The 27,702-nt window shown below is 38.3% G+C and overlaps 1 protein-coding gene across 6 annotated transcripts in view; it reads right to left on the bottom strand.

The window, feature by feature from the left end:
* The window catches only part of LOC134535576 (uncharacterized), a 70,504-nt gene that overhangs the window by 15,639 nt on the left and 27,163 nt on the right, over positions 1–27,702 (bottom strand). The window lies entirely within an intron of this gene.

Genomic DNA, 27,702 nt, shown 5'->3' with positions numbered 1-27,702 from the left:
GCGTCATAGTTTTTAAAATGTAATGTTCGTTCGGGATTTCAAGGGCAGGAGAGGCCCCTACGTTATTTTTTTAAAGTAATCGATCAAGAAAGGCTTTTCGGAAAATGTGAGTATGGACTTATCTTTGTTTTAATTTTAAGTATTAATTATGATTTGAGGTATTCGGAAGGACTAGGGAAGTGTTTAGTGAAGTTCTCTCATTCTCTCTCTTGTAAGGTCGTTCAATCGTTAAGGAAGTAAAGAGATTATTGTTTTAAATTGTAATCCCGCTATTTAAATGTTCTTTAAAATGATGTTGAGTATTTGACTTTAAGAATAAAATAATTTTAATTAAGTATTATGTTATTTTGCAAAATCTCCTTAGTTCAGCTCTCACCAGACATCCTGTACGGGATGACGAACCTATGATCCTAGGTACAGTAAAGTATTTTATGAAGTTAAGACTAGTTGATGCCAAGCGAGTTGTTTCTATGTAAAGAGCTACGATTCTCGCCCCCCCTCTGAAGGTGGATCGTGACAGAAATGGCGGTGGCACCGGCTAGGTGCGCGTGACAATATTACTAGATGATGACATCACAGTTAAGTTAAAGAGAGACTGCCATATTTTTATAGTACTAGGTCACAGTTAAGTTCATAGAGAGACCACATATTTTTACATAGTAATAATTAGATATATTTATGTAAAAATTTATAATACTAGTTAATGTTTTAAATTCATGGAACATCTTGTTTTTATAGTACTAGAAGATGACATTATGCCAAAAACCATTAAATTTAAAATACCATAGAGTGTCACCCAGCGTTTCGCTGTCGGCCAAAATGTTTTATAGTACTAGCGTCACATTTAATACAATGTATATAAGATACCACTATTTACTTATAAAAATTATTTTTTAAATTAATATTTTTTTATAGTAGTACCTTTATAGTTTTTAAAGTCTACTAAATATTTTTTAATTTAATTAAATGAAAAGTGAGAGTGGGTTATGATTATTTTAACTAAGATTTTGAATCTATCAGAATTGCACAAAACACTTAAAAAAAAATAACACACTTTAACGTGTGTAAAATGTCTACATATATTGATTTTAGATTTTAAATTTTTTTCCAATTTGGCGGTGATTGAAACAACAGCGTGCCAAACTTTGCCTCGTCGTCGAAGGCGCGGGAGTTTTTACACGCTTTATTATTACACGCTTTATATTATCTTCACCTGTATGTTTGTAACCGACTGCTTTGCACTCGATTTTGACCCACTTTAAAAAGACAGATTTAATCTAAACTTCGTACACTTATCGAGGACCGGTGACAAACTAATTTAATAAGTTTATCTCATTATCCTGATTAGGATCGACAGGATTAAATAATTTACTCACCCAGCCTCTGTGTGAGAGCAAGTGAGACAACCGTGCAGTCGGCGCATGCGTACCGTCTACTTACCTACTTTCCAGCTCGAGCACTCGGGGTATTAGTATTATTATAATATATCCTCGACAGTTGGTTTTTTGGCTTAGCGGATTATGGCGCGGGTCTTTCCTCCGTGTGAAGTGCAACGGTCGCCAACCAGAGTGCCAGTGCTACACACACCAAAATGAACGCCACCCACAGCATCATTAGGGTATACCATGTCAAGTGCTAAAGTGTAAATCTAACCTTTTGTATATAGCTTACAAATGTCTAAAGGTATTATAATCTAGTAAATCACCTAACCTGTAAAAAGTAGTGTGTAAATGGTGGTCCGAGCCCTGGCGCTGGCACGTGAATTGTGATAGTCGGTCCGCCATCTTGGATTGTGACATCACGGCGGCCATCTTGGATATGCGTAACGGGACAAGTAGATCACGGCAGCCATCTTGGCTGATCGTGACCTTGACCATGACCCCGGCGACCATTTTGGATCCGCTATATTGTATCCGCCATCTTTAAATCGAGCGCCCCACTCATTATGATGAAATTTTCGTCTGTCACCATATTGATTTTTTTCTGTTCCACTGGAGGCCGCCATCTTGGATACCAACGACTTTGTTTCTGCTGTTTGTTCCTAGAGAGCGCAAGGTTCGCTCTTGATTTTTTTCTGTTCCACTGGAGGCCGCCATCTTGGATACAATCGTCTTTGTTTCTGCTGTTTGTTCCTAGATAGCGCCAGCGTCGCTCTTGATTTTTTCTGTTCTGCTGAAGGCCGCCAGTTTGGATACCGTCGTCTTTGTTTCTATTTGTTCCTAGATAGCGCCAGCATCGCTCTTTATTTTTTTCTATTCTGCTGGAGGCCACCATCTTGGATACCGTCGACTTTGTTTCTGTTGTTTGTTCCTAGAGAGCGCCAGCGTCGCTCTGTCAAATCACATAAGGTCGATGTTCCATTACCATCCATAGCTATTATTGTCCTTATCGACATATTAAATATAATTTTTTATGCAAAATACATTGAAAGCGCTGTCATTCGAACCATCTCAGCTCTGATCTTTAGGTTGGAAAAAATACGCCTTTAACCGCACGGCCATCGAGACATTTACCAGACCGAGAATTAAATAAGGTATATATAAAAATAACACACATATTCGGACTTGTATTTTTTTTTAATTTTAAGTAATAATTATATTACCTGTTCGAGACAGAACCACCATCTTATATTAAGACGTAACTGTTGCAATTATCGTTACGGTCGCCATCTTTAAAATCCGCAATTTTTATGTTAGAAAATCGGGAAAATTTTTAAAAATCATAAAAAAAAATTCAATTAAATAAAAGAATTAAATAATAAAAATCTTAAAAACCACTGTTGCACTTATCGTTACGGTCGCCATCTTGGATTATATAAATGTTGCCTGTTTCGTTATGCCCGACATCATGATAGAGTACTATGTCATCGTTACAATTTATGTTACGACCGTCATATTGGATCCTATTGATGTTGCATGTTTCGTTACGGCCGCTATCTTGAAAATCTTTATTTATTATCCGGTTTTAATGAAAACAACAAAATTCATCAAAAAATGAACTTATTAGAATTCTGATTGCTTATATCGATTCCCGTCCTTGGTTCGAAACCAGTGAAGGCAAAAAAAAAAATAAAAAAATAACCAGATACTTCTTACTCAAAAGCCACCTACAGACTGACCTACCACCAATACCAAGGTATATATAATGTCAAATGGTATGACGTTATGTCCGCCATCTATTCTTCGTCCCCTGGAGATCGTCATCTTGTTTTCGTCTGATAGTGCGTGCTAGCGATATGTTAGTATAATTTTCTGTTCATCATACCATTAACCTCGTCTGTTGGTATTGAACGTTGTCATTGACCTTGAACATTGATTTTGACCTTGAACTTTGACCATAAATTTTACCTTGACCTTAACCTTGAAATTTGACCTTGACCTTGAAATTTGCTTTGACCTTGAAATTTGACTTTTACCTTGACGTACATCATGGATCCGTCATTTCATGTTCATTACATTCTACCAGGAGCTACCACCTGTTAGTTTTCATTGCCAACATATTGTTTTAGTCTGCTGGAGGACACCATCTTGTGTGTACTCGCCTTACCATCATCATAGTTTTATTCTAACCTGCTACAGTGCAGTAATCATTTATTACTACTGAGGTGCCCGCCAATTGAAATTTGGGCACCATCTTGAAATCATGTAGGGGAGACCGGGGTAAATTGAGACGGGCACGTTGATTCAACTGGTTCTGAGCGGAAACGCGCATGCGCACATGTGTCTCCTTGGAAGGGGAGACCCATCCCGTGGAGCCTTCAGTCCGAGTGTACGCTTGGTGGTATGGGTGTAACGGTATAAAAGTTATTCAAGAATGTTGTTTTTTAAAGTGAAAAGTAAATTTTATGGTTGTTGTTTGAAGTTACATAACGTGCACGGATAAACACTTTTATTTCTGTCTTGATTCATATGTTGTTTTGCCTCTAAAAGGTAAGTTGATTCCATTATTGATAATTGTTTAGTGGGGTCTCTCTTTCCATGTACCGGTGTTGAAATGAAATGGCGTCGTATGGGGCAAGTTGATACATTTGAAAAAGGGCAAATTGATACGATGTATCAACTTGCCCCGCTTGTTTATTTTTTTTCAAAATAAATTATATTTTTTGTATCGTTTCCGTAATATCACTACACTTGACGTTTCCGATTAAGCTTACTAAATCTTTTTGTTTCGAAAAAATATAAATAACCGCTGTTGTATTTTATAAATAAAGATGCTTTTGTTTCATTGTGTAAACAAATAAATAGCGACAGTTTCGTGTACAGCAGATAAAGCTCATAGCCATCGTTCTAGCCTAAGAAAATATTAGTACTTTGCATGCCATCTGTAGAGTAAAGATAAAACTACGCGCATGTATGAGGAAACGCATCAGATGGCTCACTCAGCACAGTGTCTGGAATTATATCAACATATTTTGGTATATGGAATTGATAAAATGACCCTGTCGAGATATTGCAAGAAAAAAGGACCGCGACCTGATGTTGAAGTAGGGTATGCTAAACACAGGCAGGTGTTAAGTAAATATATAAAACTACAGCTGAAATAACATATTCTTCACTGCTCAAAAATATATTATGGGTTGACTCCTAGAGATGTGCGGGTATTGGCTTATGACTTAGCTTTGGCTAACAACGTCGCAATTCCTGAGACTTGGACTGCATCGAAACTAATTCAGCAGAATGGTTCACCGGGTATATGAAGAGTCATCCTATACTTTCCATCAGATATCCTGAATCAACAAGTTTGAGCTGCGTCACTAGCTTCAACAAGCACAATGTTGGAATGTTTTTCACAAACTTAAAGGTTGTATTAGATAAATACTCTCTTTCCCCTAAGGACGTATGGAATTCTGATGAAACCGGTCTCCAGATTGTGCAGCGACCATCGAAATTTTTTGCAGAGAAAGGTATGCGCCAAGTGGGAAAGGCGACATAAGCTGAAAGGGGAACCATGTTTACCATGGCAGTTGCTGTAAATGATGTTGGTAATTCAGTTCCGCCACTATTTATATTATCCCTAGTTCTTTTTAAAGACTATTTTATCAAAGGCGGACCTCCTGGCTGTGTGGGCACGGCATATCCGTCTGGCTGGATGACCGGGCCTTAATTTTTACTTTTCATCAAGCACTTCCATAGCCATGTCAAGTCGACGAAAGAGCAGCCTTGTCTACTTATACTAGACAATCATGAATCTCATTTGTTTTAACCTGTCTTGAAATTCTGCAAAGACAGTGGCATAATTCTTTTGTCTTTCCCGCCTCATACATGTCACCGTCTTCAGCCACTAGACAAGTCAGTTTTTGGACCGTTTAAGAGATATAATTTTTCTGGAGTTGACAACTGGATGACTAGCAACCCTGGGAAAACGATAACAATATACGACATACCATCCATTGTCGCACGTGCTCTATCCCATGCATTAACTCAAACAAATATATCATCAGGGTTTCAAAGCACTGGTATCATGCCTTACAATCCAGATATTTTTACAGATGCAGACTTTTTGCCATATTCGGTGACAGATCGTCCTTTGAGAGAAGAAAGACATACAGAAGTTGGGAACAACACATCTATTCCTCCTGAATCTCCATCTACCTCAACGAGGCCTGAATTAAGTGAAGAAAATGCTGAAACTGCGCCATCCTCAAGCAGTGTTAACCAAGAAATGCCTCGTACAGTGGTCAGTCCCGAGGTAGTACGTCCATTTCCCAGAGCTGGTGAACGAAAACAGACTAGGCCTACAAACAGAAGACGAATGACATCAATTCTTACAGACACTCCAGTGGAAGAGAGACTGGAAAATGAAGCACGGATAAAATAAATAAAACTGCGAGAAAAATAAATAAGAGCATCTGTGAGAAAAGAAAGCCTGATGAGAAAGCAAAATAAAAACCTTCATGACGAAAAACCAGGAAAAAGTTTAAAAATGTCTAAAAATTAATCCAAAGAAAACCAGAAAAAAATTCTGAGGCGCCGGGACGAGGAAGATGATAGTTCATCAAATACAGAATCAGAAGATGATGAAGATGCCCTATGTTTAATTTGCTTCAAACTATATTCATCATACAAACAAGGCGAGGAATGGATTCAGTGCATTTCCTGCCAAAATGGGCTCACCTTAAATGTAGAAAAGACATTCTGGAATACACATGCATTTATTGCCAATCGGACACTTGTGTTTTGTCCGAAGACAGTCAAAGTGATTGAGTTAAAATAGTTAAATGTTAGTGAAGTGATTAAATGTTTTGGTAAATATTTTATTATCGTTAATTATTTCTTAGTCAATATGTTTTTTCTAGAGCAACAACAAATATGGTGAATAATTCGCAGCGCACTGCCAACATGTAAAATTTGTATTATTTATAAAAATTCAGAACAGTAGTTTTTCATTTATAGTTATGTGAACAATCATGAATCATCATTTGAATAGGTTGGCTGTGGTTGTATCAATATGCCCCAATGGCAGTATCAACTTGCCCCAGAGTGGGTCAAATTGAGACACTTCGCATTTGCTAACTAAATAAATTTTTACTAAGTTTGTTATCATATTTCATAACTTGTAATATGCTAAATGTGTAAAGGAACAACTGCTTGTACATTGATAATTTTTATCTAATTTTCGTGTTCATAAAAAAAATTATAAAAATTAGAAACAAAAAAATGTATCAACTTACCCCGGTCTCCCCTAATTATTTAGCTACAAATGCGAGGAAAATTCCAAAAGTCTCCGAAAAAATCAATTATTAATTTACAAATCGAATCGATGGATTGCTGTCCACGGTTAGATTCTTGACCACTGACAGTTGTAACTAATTAATAAATAAATTTAAGATTCTGTTTTCCATTACCTTTCGCGGAGTTTATTGATCATTCACTCTACGAAAAAAAACTCAAGACAATAAACCTGACCAACGAATTAAATACAGTGCCGATTAGCCAAACATGAAAGTCTAATTTTTCAATAATAACCTATAAGCCGTTCATGTACAAAGCCACACATACAGGCCAATTGTCTTCGGACCGCAAGACCGGGTCATGCCAATATCAGACATATAGACCATGAACTCAGTACACACAGGAAAAAGGAATGTACACGCAGGAAAACGGAACGTACACACAGGAAAACGGAATTTACACGCAGGAAAACGGAACGTACACACAGGAAAACAGAATGTACACGCAGGAAAACGGAATTTACACACAGGAAAACGGAATGTACACGCAGGAAAACGGAATGTACACGCAGGAAAACGGAACGTACACGCAGGAAAACGGAATGTACACGCAGGAAAACGGAATGTACACGCAGGAAAACGGAACGTACACACAGGAAAACGGAATGTACAAGCAGGAAAACGGAACGTACACACAGGAAACGGAACGTACACACATGAAACGGAACGTACAAACAGGAAACGGAACGTACACACAGGAAACGGAATGATCACACATACAGTAGCGGAAACACATGCTTAGTTGGAAATCAGAATACAAGAAATAAAACGTACTTTTTAAAATATAAATAATTCATTTATTTTTCAATAGTACACACATGGCAATTAAACAAATTATTATTGTACGTAAGTAGTATATAATAGGGGCTCCTGAAACTGGCTTCTGGCTGTGGAGCCTGTGGAGCCGACCGCCATATTGGATTGTGACGTCACGGCGGCCATCTTGGATGGTTGTGACCTTGACCTTTGACCTTGACCTGGAATTTGATCCTCAAAAATCGCCAAAAATGGGCAAAAATTGCCCAAAATTCCTCAAAAATCGCCAAAATTTCAATTTTTTTGAAAAAAAATTCCGCCAAAAAATCTCACATAATTCCACAGTTCAAAAATTAGGATTTCGAAAATCCTCAAAAGTCGCTTTGCCCTAGAAAAAACGAAAACTCCTAAAAGCGGCTTAAAACTCCTAAGAGCTAGCCGCTTATAAGCCGCCGACCTTGAAAATAAGGATGTCATGGCAGCCATATTGGATGATGATGTCACCGTTGCATTTTTCGTTGCGGCCGCCATCTTTAACTTTTTTATTTATTATCCGATTTTAATAAAAAAAAATTTAAAAATTATAAAAAATCCATTTAATAAAAATTTAAAAAATTATTTATAAAAAATGTACTTTACGACACGGAGCTCAGAGTCCTCGGTTCGAACCCGGTGAGGGCAAAAAAAAACTAAAAATGACATCCGATCCTTCCCTCGTTGAGGGCGCTGGCATACTGACTCCCACCACTTTTTTTCAAAGCATATATATCGTCACCTAGTATGACGTCATGTCCGCCATCTTGTCTTCGATGCTGGAAGCCATCATCATTGTATCGTCGGCTAGAGTGCGCTGACGCCATGTTAGTTTAACTCTTACCCGCTCGAGTGCAGTAATCATTTATTACTAAGGTGCCCGCCATCTTGAAATTTGGCCGCCATCTTGAAAATCCGTAATTATTTAGCTAGAAATTCGGGAAAAGTTCCAAAATTTATTAAATAAATTTGCAATCAATATACTGATTGACCCGGTCAGTTCCTATCCTTGGTTCGACCCCTGGCCAATACAAAAAAATTAAATATAACATCAATTTAACATAATAGTAACAGGTTCGAGGAATTAAACACCGCAAGTTCTTTTACAAACAGAATATTTATTACATAATTTCTATTCTACTACAGGATCACTTACGAAAGCTAGCAAATTTATAATCAATCATTTAGTTCCGCATCGGTGTGAAATGACTTATTCTTAGCTCCAATCGGTTTATACTAGACAGAGTCCAACCAGATCCTTTACTGACATAGTTCTCCTCTTCTTGACAGAATTTCTGGATACCGTGTTTAACAGTTTGCTTCACATCGTTAGAACTGTAAATTACTGTAGCCGATGTCTTGAATGCACACTTTTTCACTTTGTCATCTAACGGATATGGCTTTCCATATAGACAGTCCAACCACAAGTTATATTTTAATGGTCCGTTTGTTGCTACGTCATCAGTAAGCTGATTGATTATGTCCTGTCTGATATCATCAAGAAAAGTACAAATATCCTTCGACTCACCGAACGTATTTAGATAATAGTAGTCTTTCAACGTTCCACGAAATGCAGTCTGCGCCAAGTAGAAGCCATTATCGTTCACTTGTAATGCTCCGAACACAGTCTTAGGTTTAGGTCCATGTTCAGTCGTCATAGCAATCGGTTGCTGCGCATCTGTTTTTTTTATTGTACGCTCACGAGCCTTCAATCTAAAGCGAGGAGTCGAAATGTCTGCAGGTAGTTCAGCAGTAGGCACACGGACTTCACCTTTACATATTTTCGCATGTCGTCGCAAACTATCAATTCGAGTAAACCATTCATGACAATCATCACATCGAAACTTTATACGAGAAGGATTCTTTTTGCATTTGCTCCGCTCATGTCTTCGTGCATCATGGGAAAATGTGAACGACATATCACAGTAGCTGCAAGGATACCGTGCCGATGTAGACGAACCTTTCAGACCCGATCCAGATATGGACGTTGCAACAGTAGTACCATTTCCAGGCATACTCTTATGAACATCGACGCATCGCTGTTGCACCGAAACCTTTACTTTCTGCCGCACAGCAGGACCTTTACATGTCTTCATGTGCGTTTTCATATTATCTTTTCTGGCAAACTGCTTATGACATTTCTCACAAACAAACATTTTACGATATAGGTTCTTGGCACATTCTCTCTTCTCATGCCGTCGAGCATTGCTGCTGTTTGAGAAAATCTTGTCACAGTAACAGCACCGATGTTCGTTAGTTGTTGTCAATTCGGCATCCATTGAAGCCTCCATCGAGGGCGAAACGAAGTTCGTCGAGTTTTCCTGCACAGCCAGCACTACCGGCATTAAAGTCTCTTCTGCTGGTGGTATCGCGTCTGATGAAGTCTCCTCCAGTGTTGTCACCGTGGTTGTCAACGGAATCTGCTCCTTCTCCGTCGTAGCTGTCGTCAAGGTTCCCGTAGTCGACGGTACAACCTCCATCGAGTTCGACGTTAAAGACGGTAAAGATGCCATCGAGGTCTCAAGAACAGCTAATTGACACGACTTATGCACCAGAAGAAATAAACTAGGTGATTCTTACACCGCCGACGTCAGTAACAAACTGAGCGCCCTGCTGTCTAGGACTCGCTTATATCGACCATCAAAACACGAAGTGGCGTATCTGTAAAATGCCAACTTTTCAGGAGAGCAAAAATAAGAAAAGCACCTATGTTTGAAGTGCTATACCGCACAATCCCAAACTAGAAAACCCTTCATTTAATTTTTTATATATATTTAAGATGTCTGACTTGGGTTACCTATAATTACTTTATTTATTACAAATTTATATTTTAAGATTTATAATAAAATATAAAAAATGTTGTAGTTACGCCACTTCGTGTTTTGTTGTTTTCATTCATTGCAGAGTTACGCCGCGAAATAAAACATTTAAATAATGAAAAATGTTCAAGTTTTATTACTTATAACAATACAAATCGTTTGTTAGTACAAACACTAAAGGTTATTAGGAAAGTATATCATATTAGCAGTAAATAACTCAATCACTCAGCATTAATTATTGGGCCTTCTTCACACAGTGTATTATTAAAAAAAATTTTTAATCGAGTAGCTTCACATAATATGTTATGGTTTTAAAAAAGTAGAGGTTTGAAAACTGCTTACATAAAAATTTTTACTATAGTGAAACTAACATGTATACATTGAAAAATCTACACTCTTAAAAAAAAATTTCTAAACAACAAAAACTAGGCAAAATAATTATTATCAGAACTACAATATCCACTTAGTGATACTCAACTTTGTTGGTTTCATAAAATAAAAAATTTGTTTTAAAAAAAAGTAAAATAAAATAACCTGATGTCAATTTCAATAAAAACAGTACTGTTTAGCTTTAAAAACCATACAAAATGATAAAAAAACTTATCTTAACTAAATAATATTGATTGATAAAATATCAATAACAAAGAAGAAACACTAATAACGATATTCAAGTTTCATCTCTTCTAGACAACAATCTTTGAAAAGTTAATTAGGTAAGGACCTGTAATAGTTCTGAAACTCTGCAGCCCTTACAACGGGAGTAGGTCCTTCGCAAAGTGATATCAGATCCTTGAACTTTTCTTTTGTTATAGCCTGCGGTAGAACGTTGAGACGATCTAGGGGCATCTTCAGGTTCTTGTCAGCATCACGTTTTAAAGTAAATGACCTGTACGTTTCATCAAGATGGCTGTTCTTGAAAAAAACTGTTGTAGGATGGTCTTTCTTAAAAGCATACTCTACCATGTTAGGCCAATTTATGGGTTGTCCTTTTTCGTTATCCTCTCGAATGGTGAGAATGCGCAGTTCTTTGGAGAGTCTTTTAAAGTCCAAAAAGTCCCTTGTTTCCATTTGATGGACTATGTAAGGACGCGCCCTTCTGGCGAGTTTAATTATTGGTACCAGCTGGGAAGGAACAAACAGATCGCCTGCTTGATTTATGGCATGGCCAATCGCACTGTGAGCAGCATCACCTTCATTTTGACCATGGTAAGGTTCAAAAAATCTCAAACTAATTTCAGAAATGTTAGAGCTATTGAACAAAAAGTAAAGGAACATTGCAGGCAGAATACTATTTTTGTTCTGGCCAGAACAGCCATCAGCAAACAAAGTCACTTTTTTGCCTACGTTGTTTTTATCATGCTCCTTAAGCATGAGGAATATGCAAGAAGCAATTTCAGATGAACCTCTTTTACTTATTGACTCATTCCAAGTAAAACAATGACAGTCCTTGGTTCCCAAGTCGTATATTGTAAAGTTGTACACTGATAAGCGTCTTTTATAAAATACGGCGCTCTCGTTGGTTTTCGGCAAGAAGATTACTTGCTGAAGGTCAAATACTAAACAAACATTAGTTTTGTTTTCAATTGCTGCTGCTTTACACCTTTCCTTTATTGCTCTAACTTTTGTTTTTTCCGCAATGTGTTGGTCATACCTCTGTTTAATTCTGTCCTTTGTGTCTCCATCGCCTGTCTTGTAAGTCATACAGAGAGTACACATATCTTTTTTACGATGATGAAAACTTAAATTTAAACTTCTAAAAATAAGTCTGTATAACCCGATGCTGCCCTTGTTGGCGTTGGGATCTTCACTTTGGTAAAGGTTAAACATTTTTTTAATATTCAAATCATCATGTAGAAATTCTCTGGTTGTATTAGCCCTGCAGTAATGCGCTTCTACTCTTGGAAATCTGTTGATGTGATCGGTCATTCGCTTACGAATATCTGCATCTCTAGCTGCTAGGGTTTCCTGTCTTCCTCCACGCTTTTCTGGTTCTAAAACACCTGTCTCTGCTACTTTTCCAACAGCTGTTCTTGCTGTTCGTTCACTAATACTAAGAGTATTAAGAAAAAACTTTTTGCACACTGCTTCTTTTTCATTTTTTAATGTTAAAAAATACTGTTTTGACTGTGCTCTACGACTGTCGCCAACTGTAGTTTTGCGTTTTGTTGCCCCTGACACTATGTGTCTTGCAATGAACTCTCGTTGTAATTGAAGACTACCCATAGCATAGTACGACTTGAAAATATTTTGTCTGTCTTCATCTGTAAATTTACTACAAGACTTCTTGGTTTTCTCACAGAATCTACCAATGCAACGGTCTTTAATTTCTCTTGGAGCAACTAAATTGTAAGACTTTTCTTGTGTATAGCCGTGACCAGTGTTTCTCCTTTGTTTTCTTTCTTTCTGTCTATTTATTTTGTACCGTTTTTCTAAGGGAAATTCTCGTGCAGACCCTTCTGTAACAAAATCTTCTGGCTCTCTTGGCTCTTCGATGAGCGTTTCCAATTTTTCTAAATTATCTGTATGGTTTTTACACTCATCACTTTCCTCAAAATGTCTAAAGCATAGTAACTCAAGACATCTCACACAAGCTGCAAAAATCTCTAAGTTACAACCGTTGGAAGAACATGTAGAATGCATGGGATCTGTATTATCAATATTATTCTTTTCTGCAAACTTAGGTTGGGGTTTCTTCTTTTTCTTCTTTGGAGATTTAGCAATGAATCTTTCATCGCTGCTATCAGTTAAAACAATATGGTCACATTCATTTTTTGACCAGTGGGATTTGCAAACAAGCAATCCACAACAACATGTTTGAACACCTACTAGTTTACATTTTTTTAATTCGCACAGTTCTGTAAAATCTGGATCCGCGTCGCTGTCATCGGGTTCACTACCAAAACAATTTAAGTCTACATTAGAGGCTATATCTGTATTTCCAAATGAAGTGTTGGGGTTGTGATCAGCTTCGGTATCTCTGTTATTGCTCTTAAGGCGGGAAAGAGGCACAAATTCGGCCAATGCCTGTTCGTCTTCATCAGACATGCTATCTGAATCACTGTTTTCTAACAATATTATTGTTCCAAAATAAAATGTTTTATTGTAAAGCATTTTAACTTTGGAGCCTTTTTTAAAAGCATTGCCCTTATCAACTGGAATTAAATCAGTTAATCTCACCACGTTCCGGGTGCCGTCAGTCCACTTCACTAAAGCGTCCATCTTCTTTTAGTCCACTTCTTACTTGCATGCAAACTCCAGCGTCGATCTGTAAGATACAATAAGTAATGTATTATAAATATACAAAATTAAACTTGCAATGTATGTTGTAACGTCCACTTCAAAATAGCCTAGAGTTAATTTTACCTGCAGTAATAATTCACTAATAAACAGTTTATCAAACAATGCATTGAAAGGTGAACATAAGTGTTCTTGATGTACAAATTATATGCAGACTAATTTATTAACCCTTAACCACAGACATGAGGTCCCCGGGACCACACAGCGTTCTGACGCCCTCTGCCATCAGTAACCAGTAACCTCGTGGACACAAGATCTTCAGTACCTTCCTACCATTCAGTCTTCTCTCTGCCGCCGGAGCGATAAGTGGTTATCTGACACCTGACTTCACGTCTGTGTTAGTGTCAGCATTATTTGCAGCGTGGGACCTCACGCCTGTATATACGCACAAAAGTTTCACGTCTGTGGTTAAGGGTTAGTTATGGTTGTAGGCCTAATAAGTAATATTTTAACAAAATGCTTACCTGGGCTCTACATCTAAAGCATGTGTTGTGATGGACAGACGAGCAGATAGTGGTGCAGATCAGTATATAGATAGTGCGGTATTGCGGTATCAGTCTTCCTTCCGGTGTTTTCCCTCTATTCCCATCTTTGTGCAACAAAACAATTAGGTTGCATTTTCCGACCGCCCCACATGTAGTTACGCCACTTCGTGTAAAACGAGACATAGTCAACAATTTTTTTTTTCGGAAAACACGAACAGGCGTAAGTTAACTTAAGTCAGTACGTGTTTTGCTGAATAGTCTCCAAAACACTTACGACGAAATGAAAAAGCATTATATCTTCAAAACCATTGGGAATTAAGTTACGCCACTTCGTGACATGATAGACCACGTAAAGATATGTCTGTAGCCAGTATATCTCAACATCGGCATTTTTGCAGTTACGCCACTTCGTGTTTTGATGGTCGATATACATGCACCGTATGGAATAATACGCTAGTCAAATCAAGAAACATCTACAATAATACTAGAGTCAAAACAACATTAAAAATAGAAGGACCATCAACAAAAAGGAAGCACATTCTGGAAGCACAATAAAAAAAAAGGCAGCACATTTGGAAGCACCGACAACGAAAAGGCAGCACATTTGGAAGCACCGACATCTAAAAGACAGCACCGCCATCGAAAAGGCAGCACATTTTGGAAGCACCGACAACGAAAAGGCAGCACCGTCATCGTAAAGGCACGGACCGCAAGTCCGGGTCATGTCAATATCAGACATATAGACCATGAACACAGTACACACAGGAAACGGATCGTACACACAGTACACACAGGAAACGAAACGTACACACAGTACACACAGGAAACGGAACGTACACACAGTACACACAGGTAACGGAACGTACACACAGTACACACAGGAAACGGAACGTACACACAGTACACACAGAAAACGGAAAGTACACACAGAAAACGGAACATACACACAGTACACACAGAAAACGGAACGTACACACAGTACACACAGAAAACGGAACGTACACACAGTACACACAGGAAACTGAACGTACACACAGTACACACAGAAAACGGAACGTACACACAGTACACACAGAAAACGGAACGTACACACAGGACACACAGGAAATGGAACGTACACACAGTACACACAGGAAACGGAACGTACACACAGTACACACAGGAAACGGAACGTACACACAGTACACACAGGAAACGTAATGATCACACATACAGTAGCGGAAACACACACAGGCTTAGTTGGAAATCAGAATACAAGAAATAAAAACATTAAATTTTTACTTTTAATATTTTATTACTTCTCAACATTACACAAATACAAGTAAAAGAAGCCATTATTGTATGTAGCCAGCTTTCCTCAGTTCTTTGAGTATGAAGGATATTTCTTTGATGCACGGATAGTTTCCTGCACAAAGCGAGCCATGTAGAAGTCTTAGCCGGTCAACCAATATGTTTGGATCTTTCCATGATGTATAATCAATCTCTTCTACCACCATTTTACTTGCTTGTTTATTATAAATACTTTTAATATCACAATCGTCCCAGTGATCATAATAAGCATTATCAGATTTATTTATTATAACACGACGTTTCCATCGTTTCGGTCTCAGGACATCGCCACATTCTTCGATCTTGTCAGCTCTAGGTGCTTCATCACAGTCTATGCCTTTGTCAACAGCCTCAGAGTCACTGTAACAATCACTGTAGAAGACATCCTCTTCACCCAGATTACCGTATGAATTCGCTATCGATGATGTCGAAGTGTCTTCATCGTCTTCATGCTTCCTTTTTAGGAGTCCATCATTTTTACAAAGAATGGAGGATCTACTGAATATAGGCTTGAATGTATTCTCACTTTTCACGGTGTTGATACTTCCATTAGTTTCAGTCTTCCTGAAGCCATTAGCATCCTTCAATTTATGTTCTTCCTCACGATCGGGTGAGCTAATACCATCACGCTCAGGACAAGGAAAATTATTGTCATAATGCAGATCACTCTTCTTTAGTCTAGTGGATCCATCGGTGTCCTCTATGCCGTAAGTAGTCTTGACTTTACATGTTCTACCATGTCTTTTTAAGCTGTCAATTCGTGTTAACAACCTGCTACAACGATTACAGCTTAACATGTTGCGTAGTGGGTTTCTAGCACAATCATTCTTCTCATGACGTCTAGCATTCCTTCTCATGACAAAATCCTTGCCACAGTATCTACAGCGGCTTCCTTCCGATTCAGCTATAGATAACAAACCATGATCCATGGTAGCTTCTGTGACTAATGTTAGATACAAACTGTCAGTTTTCTCCAATTGGAACCATTTCTTAAATAGAGTTTTTGAAATATTTCATCAGCGAGAGTTAAGTTATCTAATGCAAAGCAAATTGATGCAAGTAGTTCTGGCTGTCGTCAACAGAAACCGAAAAAAAATTCAAACTTTTTGCTAGCTTGTGAACTTCTCATTGTTGAGCAAAGATAGAGTTCTAGTACAAGCCAGAATGTTTTAAATTTTTTTTTCCTTTTTTTTTTGTATTTAAATGATATCAAAGAAAACTTGTGGCGGTTTTCTCCGTGTGCTCCTGATTATTCTTGCCAATTTTATGATGGTTTTCTCCGTGTGCTCCTGATTATAATTATCAATATTTTTATGGTTAATCCGTGTGCTTGCGATCATTCCTGCAGTTTCGGTCAAAGGTCAAGGTCACACCCATCCAAGATGGTCGCCGTGACGTCGTAATCCAAGATGGCGGACCGTGAGAAATCTGAGAAGCACTAGCAGGAAGGACGAACATTTTTCTCCTTGGATACTATCGAAGCCAACCTCCCTTTGCGATCGATAGTGAGCGTTCCGCATCCCACATTAATGAAATATATATTATTTACCTGCAAGCAACACGTGGCGCCATCTGTTGACGACAGCCACAACTACTTGCATCAATTTGCTTTGCATTAGATAACTTAACTCTCGCTGATGAAATATTTCAAAAACTCTATTTAAGAAATGGTTCCAATTGGAGAAAACTGACAGTTTGTATCTAACATTAGTCACAGAAGCTACCATGGATCATGGTTTGTTATCTATAGCTGAATCGGAAGGAAGCCGCTGTAGATACTGTGGCAAGGATTTTGTCATGAGAAGGAATGCTAGACGTCATGAGAAGAATGATTGTGCTAGAAACCCACTACGCAACATGTTAAGCTGTAATCGTTGTAGCAGGTTGTTAACACGAATTGACAGCTTAAAAAGACATGGTAGAACATGTAAAGTCAAGACTACTTACGGCATAGAGGACACCGATGGATCCACTAGACTAAAGAAGAGTGATCTGCATTATGACAATAATTTTCCTTGTCCTGAGCGTGATGGTATTAGCTCACCCGATCGTGAGGAAGAACATAAATTGAAGGATGCTAATGGCTTCAGGAAGACTGAAACTAATGGAAGTATCAACACCGTGAAAAGTGAGAATACATTCAAGCCTATATTCAGTAGATCCTCCATTCTTTGTAAAAATGATGGACTCCTAAAAAGGAAGCATGAAGACGATGAAGACACTTCGACATCATCGATAGCGAATTCATACGGTAATCTGGGTGAAGAGGATGTATTCTACAGTGATTGTTACAGTGACTCTGAGGCTGTTGACAAAGGCATAGACTGTGATGAAGCACCTAGAGCTGACAAGATCGAAGAATGTGGCGATGTCCTGAGACCGAAACGATGGAAACGTCGTGTTATAATAAATAAATCTGATAATGCTTATTATGATCACTGGGACGATTGTGATATTAAAAGTATTTATAATAAACAAGCAAGTAAGATGGTGGTAGAAGAGATTGATTATACATCATGGAAAGATCCAAACATATTGGTTGACCGGCTAAGACTTCTACATGGCTCGCTTTGTGCAGGAAACTATCCGTGCATCAAAGAAATATCCTTCATACTCAAAGAACTGAGGAAAGCTGGCTACATACAATAATGGCTTCTTTTACTTGTATTTGTGTAATGTTGAGAAGTAATAAAATATTAAAAGTAAAAATTTAATGTTTTTATTTCTTGTATTCTGATTTCCAACTAAGCCTGTGTGTGTTTCCGCTACTGTATGTGTGATCATTACGTTTCCTGTGTGTACTGTGTGTACGTTCCGTTTCCTGTGTGTACTGTGTGTACGTTCCGTTTCCTGTGTGTACTGTGTGTACGTTCCGTTTTCTGTGTGTACTGTGTGTACGTTCTGTTTCCTGTGTGTCCTGTGTGTACGTTCCGTTTTCTGTGTGTACTGTGTGTACGTTCAGTTTCCTGTGTGTACTGTGTGTACGTTCCGTTTTCTGTGTGTACTGTGTGTACGTTCCGTTTTCTGTGTGTACTGTGTGTACGTTCCGTTTTCTGTGTGTACTTTCCGTTTTCTGTGTGTACTGTGTGTACGTTCCGTTTCCTGTGTGTACTGTGTGTACGTTCCGTTACCTGTGTGTACTGTGTGTACGTTCCGTTTCCTGTGTGTACTGTGTGTACGTTTCGTTTCCTGTGTGTACTGTGTGTACGATCCGTTTCCTGTGTGTACTGTGTTCATGGTCTATATGTCTGATATTGACATGACCCGGACTTGCGGTCCGTGCCTTTACGATGACGGTGCTGCCTTTTCGTTGTCGGTGCTTCCAAAATGTGCTGCCTTTTCGATGGCGGTGCTGTCTTTTAGATGTCGGTGCTTCCAAATGTGCTGCCTTTTCGTTGTCGGTGCTTCCAAATGTGCTGCCTTTTTTTTATTGTGCTTCCAGAATGTGCTTCCTTTTTGTTGATGGTCCTTCTATTTTTAATGTTGTTTTGACTCTAGTATTATTGTAGATGTTTCTTGATTTGACTAGCGTATTATTCCATACGGTGCATGTATATAAGCGAGTCCTAGACAGCAGGACGCTCAGTTTGTTACTGACGTCGGCGTTGTAAGGATCACCTAGTTTATTTCTTCTGGTGCATAAGTCGTGTCAATTAGCTGTTCTTGAGACCTCGATGGCATCTTTACCGTCTTTAACGTCGAAATCGATGGAGGTTGTACCGTCGACTACGGGAACCTTGACGACAGCTACGACGGAGAAGGAGCAGATTCCGTTGACAACCACGGCGACAACACTGGAGGAGACTTCATCAGACGCGATACCACCAGCAGAAGAGACTTTAATGCCGGTAGTGCTGGCTGTGCAGGAAAACTCGACGAACTTCGTTTCGCCCTCGATGGAGGCTTCAATGGATGCCGAATTGACAACAACTAACGAACATCGGTGCTGTTACTGTGACAAGATTTTCTCAAACAGCAGCAATGCTCGACGGCATGAGAAGAGAGAATGTGCCAAGAACCTATATCGTAAAATGTTTGTTTGTGAGAAATGTCATAAGCAGTTTGCCAGAAAAGATAATATGAAAACGCACATGAAGACATGTAAAGGTCCTGCTGTGCGGCAGAAAGTAAAGGTTTCGGTGCAACAGCGATGCGTCGATGTTCATAAGAGTATGCCTGGAAATGGTACTACTGTTGCAACGTCCATATCTGGATCGGGTCTGAAAGGTTCGTCTACATCGGCACGGTATCCTTGCAGCTACTGTGATATGTCGTTCACATTTTCCCATGATGCACGAAGACATGAGCGGAGCAAATGCAAAAAGAATCCTTCTCGTATAAAGTTTCGATGTGATGATTGTCATGAATGGTTTACTCGAATTGATAGTTTGCGACGACATGCGAAAATATGTAAAGGTGAAGTCCGTGTGCCTACTGCTGAACTACCTGCAGACATTTCGACTCCTCGCTTTAGATTGAAGGCTCGTGAGCGTACAATAAAAAAAACAGATGCGCAGCAACCGATTGCTATGACGACTGAACATGGACCTAAACCTAAGACTGTGTTCGGAGCATTACAAGTGAACGATAATGGCTTCTACTTGGCGCAGACTGCATTTCGTGGAACGTTGAAAGACTACTATTATCTAAATACGTTCGGTGAGTCGAAGGATATTTGTACTTTTCTTGATGATATCAGACAGGACATAATCAATCAGCTTACTGAGGACGTAGCAACAAACGGACCATTAAAATATAACTTGTGGTTGGACTGTCTATATGGAAAGCCATATCCGTTAGATGACAAAGTGAAAAAGTGTGCATTCAAGACATCGGCTACAGTAATTTACAGTTCTAACGATGTGAAGCAAACTGTTAAACACGGTATCCAGAAACTCTGTCAAGAAGAGGAGAACTATGTCAGTAAAGGATCTGGTTGGACTCTGTCTAGTATAAACCGATTGGAGCTAAGAATAAGTCATTTCACACCGATGCGGAACTAAATGATTGATTATAAATTTGCTAGCTTTCGTAAGTGATCCTGTAGTAGAATAGAAATTATGTAATAAATATTCTGTTTGTAAAAGAACTTGCGGTGTTTAATTCCTCGAACCTGTTACTATTATGTTAAATTGATGTTATATTTAATTTTTTTGTATCGGCCAGGGGTCGAACCAAGGATAGGAACTGACCGGGTCAATCAGTATATTGATTGCAAATTTATTTAATAAATTTTGGAACTTTTCCCGAATTTCTAGCTAAATAATTACGGATTTTCAAGATGGCGGCCAAATTTCAAGATGGCGGGCACCTTAGTAATAAATGATTACTGCACTCGAGCGGGTAAGAGTTAAACTAACATGGCGTCAGCGCACTCTAGCCGACGATACAATGATGATGGCTTCCAGCATCGAAGACAAGATGGCGGACATGACGTCATACTAGGTGACGATATATATGCTTTGAAAAAAAGTGGTGGGAGTCAGTATGCCAGCGCCCTCCACGAGGGAAGGATCGGAAGTCATTTTTAGTTTTTTTTGCCCTCACCGGGTTCGAACCGAGGACTCTGAGCTCCGTGTCGTAAAGTACATTTTTTATAAATAATTTATTAAATTTTTATTAAATGGATTTTTTATAATTTAAATTTTTTTTCATTAAAATCGGATAATAAATAAAAAAGTTAAAGATGGCGGCCGCAACGAAAAATGCAACGGTGACATCATCATCCAATATGGCTGCCATGACATCCTTATTTTCAAGGTCGGCGGCTTATAAGCGGCTAGCTCTTAGGAGTTTTAAGCCGCTTTTAGGAGTTTTCGTTTTTTCTAGGGCAAAGCGACTTTTGAGGATTTTCGAAATCCTAATTTTTGAACTGTGGAATTATTTGAGATTTTTTGGCGGAAATTTTTTTCAAAAAAATTGAAATTTTGGCGATTTTTGAGGAATTTTGGGCAATTTTTGCCCAATTTTGGTCATTTTTGGCGATTTTTGAGGATCAAATTCCAGGTCAAGGTCAAAGGTCACAACCATCCAAGATGGCCGCCGTGACGTCACAATCCAATATGGCGGTCGGCTCCACAGGCTCCACAGCCAGAAGCCAGTTTCAGGAGCCCCTATTATATACTACTTACGTAGCCAGCTTTCCACAGTTCTTTAAGTACGAACGATACTTCCTCGATATGCGAGTAGTTTCCTCTACGATCAGATGCCACCATCAGTCTTAGTTGGTCAACAAATATGGTTGGATCTTTCCAATTTGTGTAATCAATCTCTTCTGCTACCATCTTCCTTGCACGTATATAATAAATATTATCTACGGTGTCTTCCGTTTTATCGTCAACCACAAGGTCACTTTCGTCATCGAGACAGTGATTATCACAAGCTTGATCAGGATAATTTATTATGTCGTTTCCATCGTTTTGGTCTCAGGCCACCATCACAGTCTTCGATCTTGCCTGCTTTAGCTGCTTCAGCACAGTCTTCGATCACGCCACCAGCTAAGAGTCACTGTAGCAATAACCATAGAAGGCATCGTCTTCACCCAGATTACCTTAAGAATTCGTTATCGTTGATGTCGTAGTGTCTTAATAGTCTTTTTACTTCCTTTTTACAAAGTATGGTGGATCTACTGATTATCGGCTTGAATGTATTCTCACTTTTCACGGTGTTGTTACTTCCATTCGTTTCAGTCTTCTCGAAGCCATCAGCATCCTTCAATTTATGTTCTTCGTACGATCGGGTGAGCTAATACCATCACGCTCAGGACAAGGAAAATTATTGTCGTAATGCAGATCACTCTTCTTTAGTCGAGTGGATCCATCGATGTTCTCTATGCCGTAAGTGGGCTTGGCTTTACATGTTCTACCATGTCTTTTTAAGCTGTCAATTCACGTTAACAACCTGATACACCGATTACAGCTTATCATTTTGCGTAGTGGTTTTTAACACAATCATTCTTCTCATACCATTTAGCATTCTTTCTCAAGGTATACACCTTGCTACAGTATCTTCACTGATGTTGTTTTGATACAGCTACAGACATCGTAGGCTCCAGATGGCACCAATTGTTCCTACAACCTTTTGTTTTAACAGCACCAATGATATTTGTCTAGAATGCTACGAGGTCCCAAAACATCACGACTACGCGACTACGAGCCATGAGGTTACAAGACTACGTGACTACGAATCTTCAAGATTACGAGACTGCATGACTAAAAGACCACGTGGCTACGAAATTACTTGTCTATGAAGCTACAAGGATACAAGTCTCCTCGGCTCCTAATGTCTGCAAGTCGCCATGGCTACAAGACAACTTGGATACAAAGCTTCAATTCTACAAGTCTACAAGTCTCCACCAACTACCTTCGAATGTATAAAGCGCCAACTACTCCAGCAGCATTATGTTATAAGATTACATGACTACTTGTTTACGTAGCTACAAGTCTACGAGGCTCCAATGCTTCATGACTACGAGACTACGAGTCATGAGGTTACGAGACTACGCGATTGCGAGTCTTCAAGGTTACGTGATCGCGAGGCTATAGGACTACGAAGCTTCCAGATCACATGGTTACGAGTCAGCATGGCTAAAAGACCGCGTGGTTACGAAACTACATGTCTCTAACTGAATACAATAGCACAATTCAGTGGTAAGAGTTAATTTTAAGGTCAAGGTCAAAGTTCAAGGTCAATGACAAAGTTCAATGCCAACAGACGAGGTTAAAGGTATGATGGACAGAAAATTCTACTAACATGTCGCTAGCACACTCTAGCAGACGAAAACAAGATGCCGGTCTCCAGCGGATGAAGACTAGATGGCGGACATGACGTCATACCAGTTGACATTATATATATATATACCTTGGTATTGGTGGTAGGTCAGTCTGTAGGTGGCTTCTGTGTAGGAAGGAACTGGTTATTTTTTTATTTTTTTTGCCTTCACTGGTTTCGAACCAAGGACGGGAATCGATATAAACAATCAGAATTCTAATAAGTTAATTTTTTGATGAATTTTGAACTTATTTTCATTAAAACCGGATAATAAATAAAGATTTTCAAGATAGCGGCCGTAACGAAACATGCAACATTAATAGGATCCAATATGACGGTCGTAACATAAAGTGTAACGATGACATAGTACTCTATCATGATGTCGGGCGTAACGAAACAGGCAACATTTATATAATCCAAGATGGCGACCGTAACGATAAGTGCAACAGTGGTTTTTAAGATTTTTATTATTTAATTCTTTTATTTAATTGAATTTTTTTTTATGATTTTTAAACATTTTCCCGATTTTCTAACATAAAAATTGCGGATTTTAAAGATGGCGACCGTAACGATAATTGCAACAGTTACGTCTTAATATAAGATGGTGGTTCTGTCTCGAACAGGTAATATAATTATTACTTAAAATTAAAAAAAAATACAAGTCCGAATATGTGTGTTATTTTTATATATACCTTATTTAATTCTCGGTCTGGTAAATGTCTCGATGGCCGTGCGGTTAAAGGCGTATTTTTTCCAACCTAAAGATCAGAGCTGAGATGGTTCGAATGACAGCGCTTCCAATGTATTTTGCATAAAAAATTATATTTAATATGTCAATAAGGACAATAATAGCTATGGATGGTAATGGAACATCGACCTTATGTGATTTGACAGAGCGACGCTGGCGCTCTCTAGGAACAAACAACAGAAACAAAGTCGACGGTATCCAAGATGGTGGCCTCCAGCAGAACAGAAAAAAATAAAGAGCGACGCTGGCGCTATCTAGGAACAAATAGAAACAAAGACGACGGTATCCAAACTGGCGGCCTTCAGCAGAACAGAAAAAATCAAGAGCGACGCTGGCGCTATCTAGGAACAAACAGCAGAAACAAAGACGATTGTATCCAAGATGGCGGCCTCCAGTGGAACAGAAAAAAATCAAGAGCGAACCTTGCGCTCTCTAGGAACAAACAGCAGAAACAAAGTCGACGGTATCCAAGAAGGCGGCCTCCAGTGGAACAGAAAAAAATCAATATGGTGACAGACGAAAATTTCATCATAATGAGTGGGGAGCTCGATTTAAAGATGGCGGATGCAATATGGAGGATCCAAAATGGTCGCCGGGGTCAAGGTCAAAGTCACGATCATCCAAGATGGCGGCCGTGATCTACTTGTCTCGTTACGCTGTGTCCCGTTACTCATATCCAAGATGGCCGCCGTGACGTCACAATCCAAGATGGCGGACCGATAATCACAATCCACGTGCTAGCGCCAGGTCTCGGACCGCCATTTACACACTACTTGTAAATACCATAACCATGTAATATTTGTACATATTTATTTCATTTCATTAACTTAAGGAATTTGTGGAACGGACACATAGAGCAAAGCTCACAAAAAACCGTAACGGAGGGTTTTTAAATTTTTTCTTCAGTGTAAAAGTGTACCAAATATGTAAACAACTGTAAATAGGTAAAAACTACAATATCTGGACAAAAGAGCACTGAGTGCTGGTATGTATTATGGAACCCAAAGCTGTATAGTGCAAACTTGTGTAATAAAAGTATTTGAATTTGAATTTGATGACGTCAACCTACGAATTTACCGGTCGTGGGTTATAATCCTGTCCACGGCTGAAAAAAAATTTTTTTTTTGTTTTCTTTTCAACAAATTTTGGGATTGGTGCCGTAAATCCAACTGTAATTCGTCTGGGACTTCGCCAATCCTTCTATTCAAACTAAAAAGTGAAAAATAAATATAGTTTCAAAAAACTAATAAACACGCTTTCAAAGCACATCGAACTAAAAAATGAAAATATTTTTTAAAATAAGCTTAAAAAATAATGAATGAAAAATACTAGTATTATTGTGAAAAAAGCGTGGGGCGCTTTGTTCCATATTTATCGTACATAGAGCGCCCGATGGTAGAGCAGCCGACATGTCATTGGAAGGCTCTGGTTTCGAATCCCAGTCCGGGCTATCCGAATTTTTCTCACATATTCTATACACTCTCATTGAGAAGGTCCTTTCCTTACACATTAATAATTTGGAAAATAATTACAGTTACTTATAGTTATCACGAAATTAATAGTAGATTAGAACAAATAACAGTTTTAAAAAATAAAAAAACACGCTTTTATAAATAATTCAAACTAAAAAGTAGAAAATAAATAATAGTTTATAAAACTAAAAAACACGCTTTTATAGAAAATCCAACTAAAAAATAGAAAATAAATTTTAATAAATTTGAATTATAAAATAGTGTAAAATAAAAAATATGTATGTCATTTTAAAAAAAAAAGCGTGGGGTGATTTTTAAGATATTATCAAAATGATAATCCTTCTACTCATATCTGTCAATGAAATAATTATAACTATTGACACCATGCACCCCACTTTTTTTTAAATAACATACATTTTTTATTTTACACTATTTTTAATTCAAATTTATTAAAATTTATTTTCTATTTTTTAGTTGGATTTTCTATAAAAGAGTGTTTTTTTTAGTTTTTTTAAAACTATTATTTATTATTATAACAACATGGTTACCTCTGGGTCATCACGCATATGAAGAACATACAGCGATTATAAACAGTAGAATCATTTTGGTTATAGCATGCTTATTGAAGAAATTTGTTATCAATATGCAATCTATACTAATATTATAAAGAGGAAAGATTTGTTTGTTTGTTTGTATTGAATAGGCTCCGAAACTACAGGACCGATTTGAAAAATTCTTTTTCCATTAGAAGCCGACATTATCCCTGATGAACATAAGTTACTTTTTACCGCGTTATTTATTAACCACATTATTTAAGCAACATATTTTAATTTTTCTATCCCTGATGAACATAGGCTACTTTTTACCGCGTTATTTATTAACCACATTATTTAAGCAACATATTTTAATTTTTCCATCTTTGTAATTCATAATTAGCAACTGTGCGTCGTCGCGTGTCTCCCGCCCACACCCCGCTCGGCTAGCTAGGCAGCAGCATTTGACCTAAGCGTCACTGCGGTGCGGGAGGGGAGTCAATGTCACAAAATAAAGTGCTGTGCGGCTCACTCGCACGGTCGGCTCCCTATACAGCGGTTGTGTGCGATTTCGTATTTTTTTCCTTGAAAATATTTTAATTTTTTTATAATTTTTCAATCACCACTTCACATACAGGCTAATTCCTGTTCAACATGTAAGCAAATAATTTAGTATTAGTTATTGTAGTATTTAGTTTTTTTTTTATCATTTTAAAATGCACAAAAGATCAAGATCTCAACTTTCTAGAAATAGTTTACAGGCTAGGGCAATAAAAATACTTCGTGATAGAGAATCACCATCAGAAACTGAAAATCGTCTGGCAAATCAGAGAGAATGCGCGTCGCAATCGCGTGCAAGAGAGTCAAGTATTGAGCGTTCACAACGGCTTGCTGAACAAAATTTGCGAACGTCTCAAGTCCGCGCGCGAGAGTCGAGTATCGAGCATTCGCAGCGGCTTGAAGAACAAAATATTAGAAATGTACAAGCTCACGTTAGGGAATCGAGCTCTGAGCGTTCCGAACGCCTTCGGAATCAGAGAGAAAGACAACAGACGTCAACGGCTGGAGTTCGCTATCGAGTTTTAGCTCACAGTAACAGATCGGCTTTTAGATACGATCCACAGATTGATTAAGCTCAACAGTCTTCCGTCCAAATCGGAGCCATGAACAAGATCTGCTCTAAATGTTCTGCCAAAAAATGGGTCGATGAACCTAATGGTTTGTGCTGTGCTTCTGGAAAAGTCAGTCTCCCCAATATTCAGGAGCCTCCACAGCCAATAAAAAGTCTTTTGACAAATAATCATTCACTATCTAGACATTTTTTAACCAACATACGTAGGTAAAATAGCCTATTTCAAATGACTTCAATTGGCGCGAAAGAAATTAGAGAACAAAATGTTATGACCACTTTTAAAATAGAGGGCCAAGTTTATCATCTTATAAGTAGTCTTTTACCACCATCAGGCCAAAATCCGCAATTCTCGCAGATTTATTTCATTTCAGACGCAGATCAGCTATCGTTGCGGTCAAACATAACTCCAACGCTAAACATTGATTTAATTAACGAACTACAGACCGCACTGAACAGCCACAATATATACATACGAAGTTTTAAACAAAACTTAGAACAAAACTCTTCGGATAATTTAAAGTTATGTAATTATTCACTCCGACCGCCCACTGCAGACATCACATCCGGGCAGATATAATGCTCCGGCTTTAAACGAGGT

This window comes from Bacillus rossius, chromosome 8, assembly GCF_032445375.1.
Source record: "Bacillus rossius redtenbacheri isolate Brsri chromosome 8, Brsri_v3, whole genome shotgun sequence".
Taxonomy (NCBI): Eukaryota; Metazoa; Arthropoda; class Insecta; order Phasmatodea; family Bacillidae; genus Bacillus; species Bacillus rossius.
The sequence above is the reverse complement of the archived record's forward strand: the minus strand, read 5'-3'. Positions and strand labels throughout refer to the sequence as shown.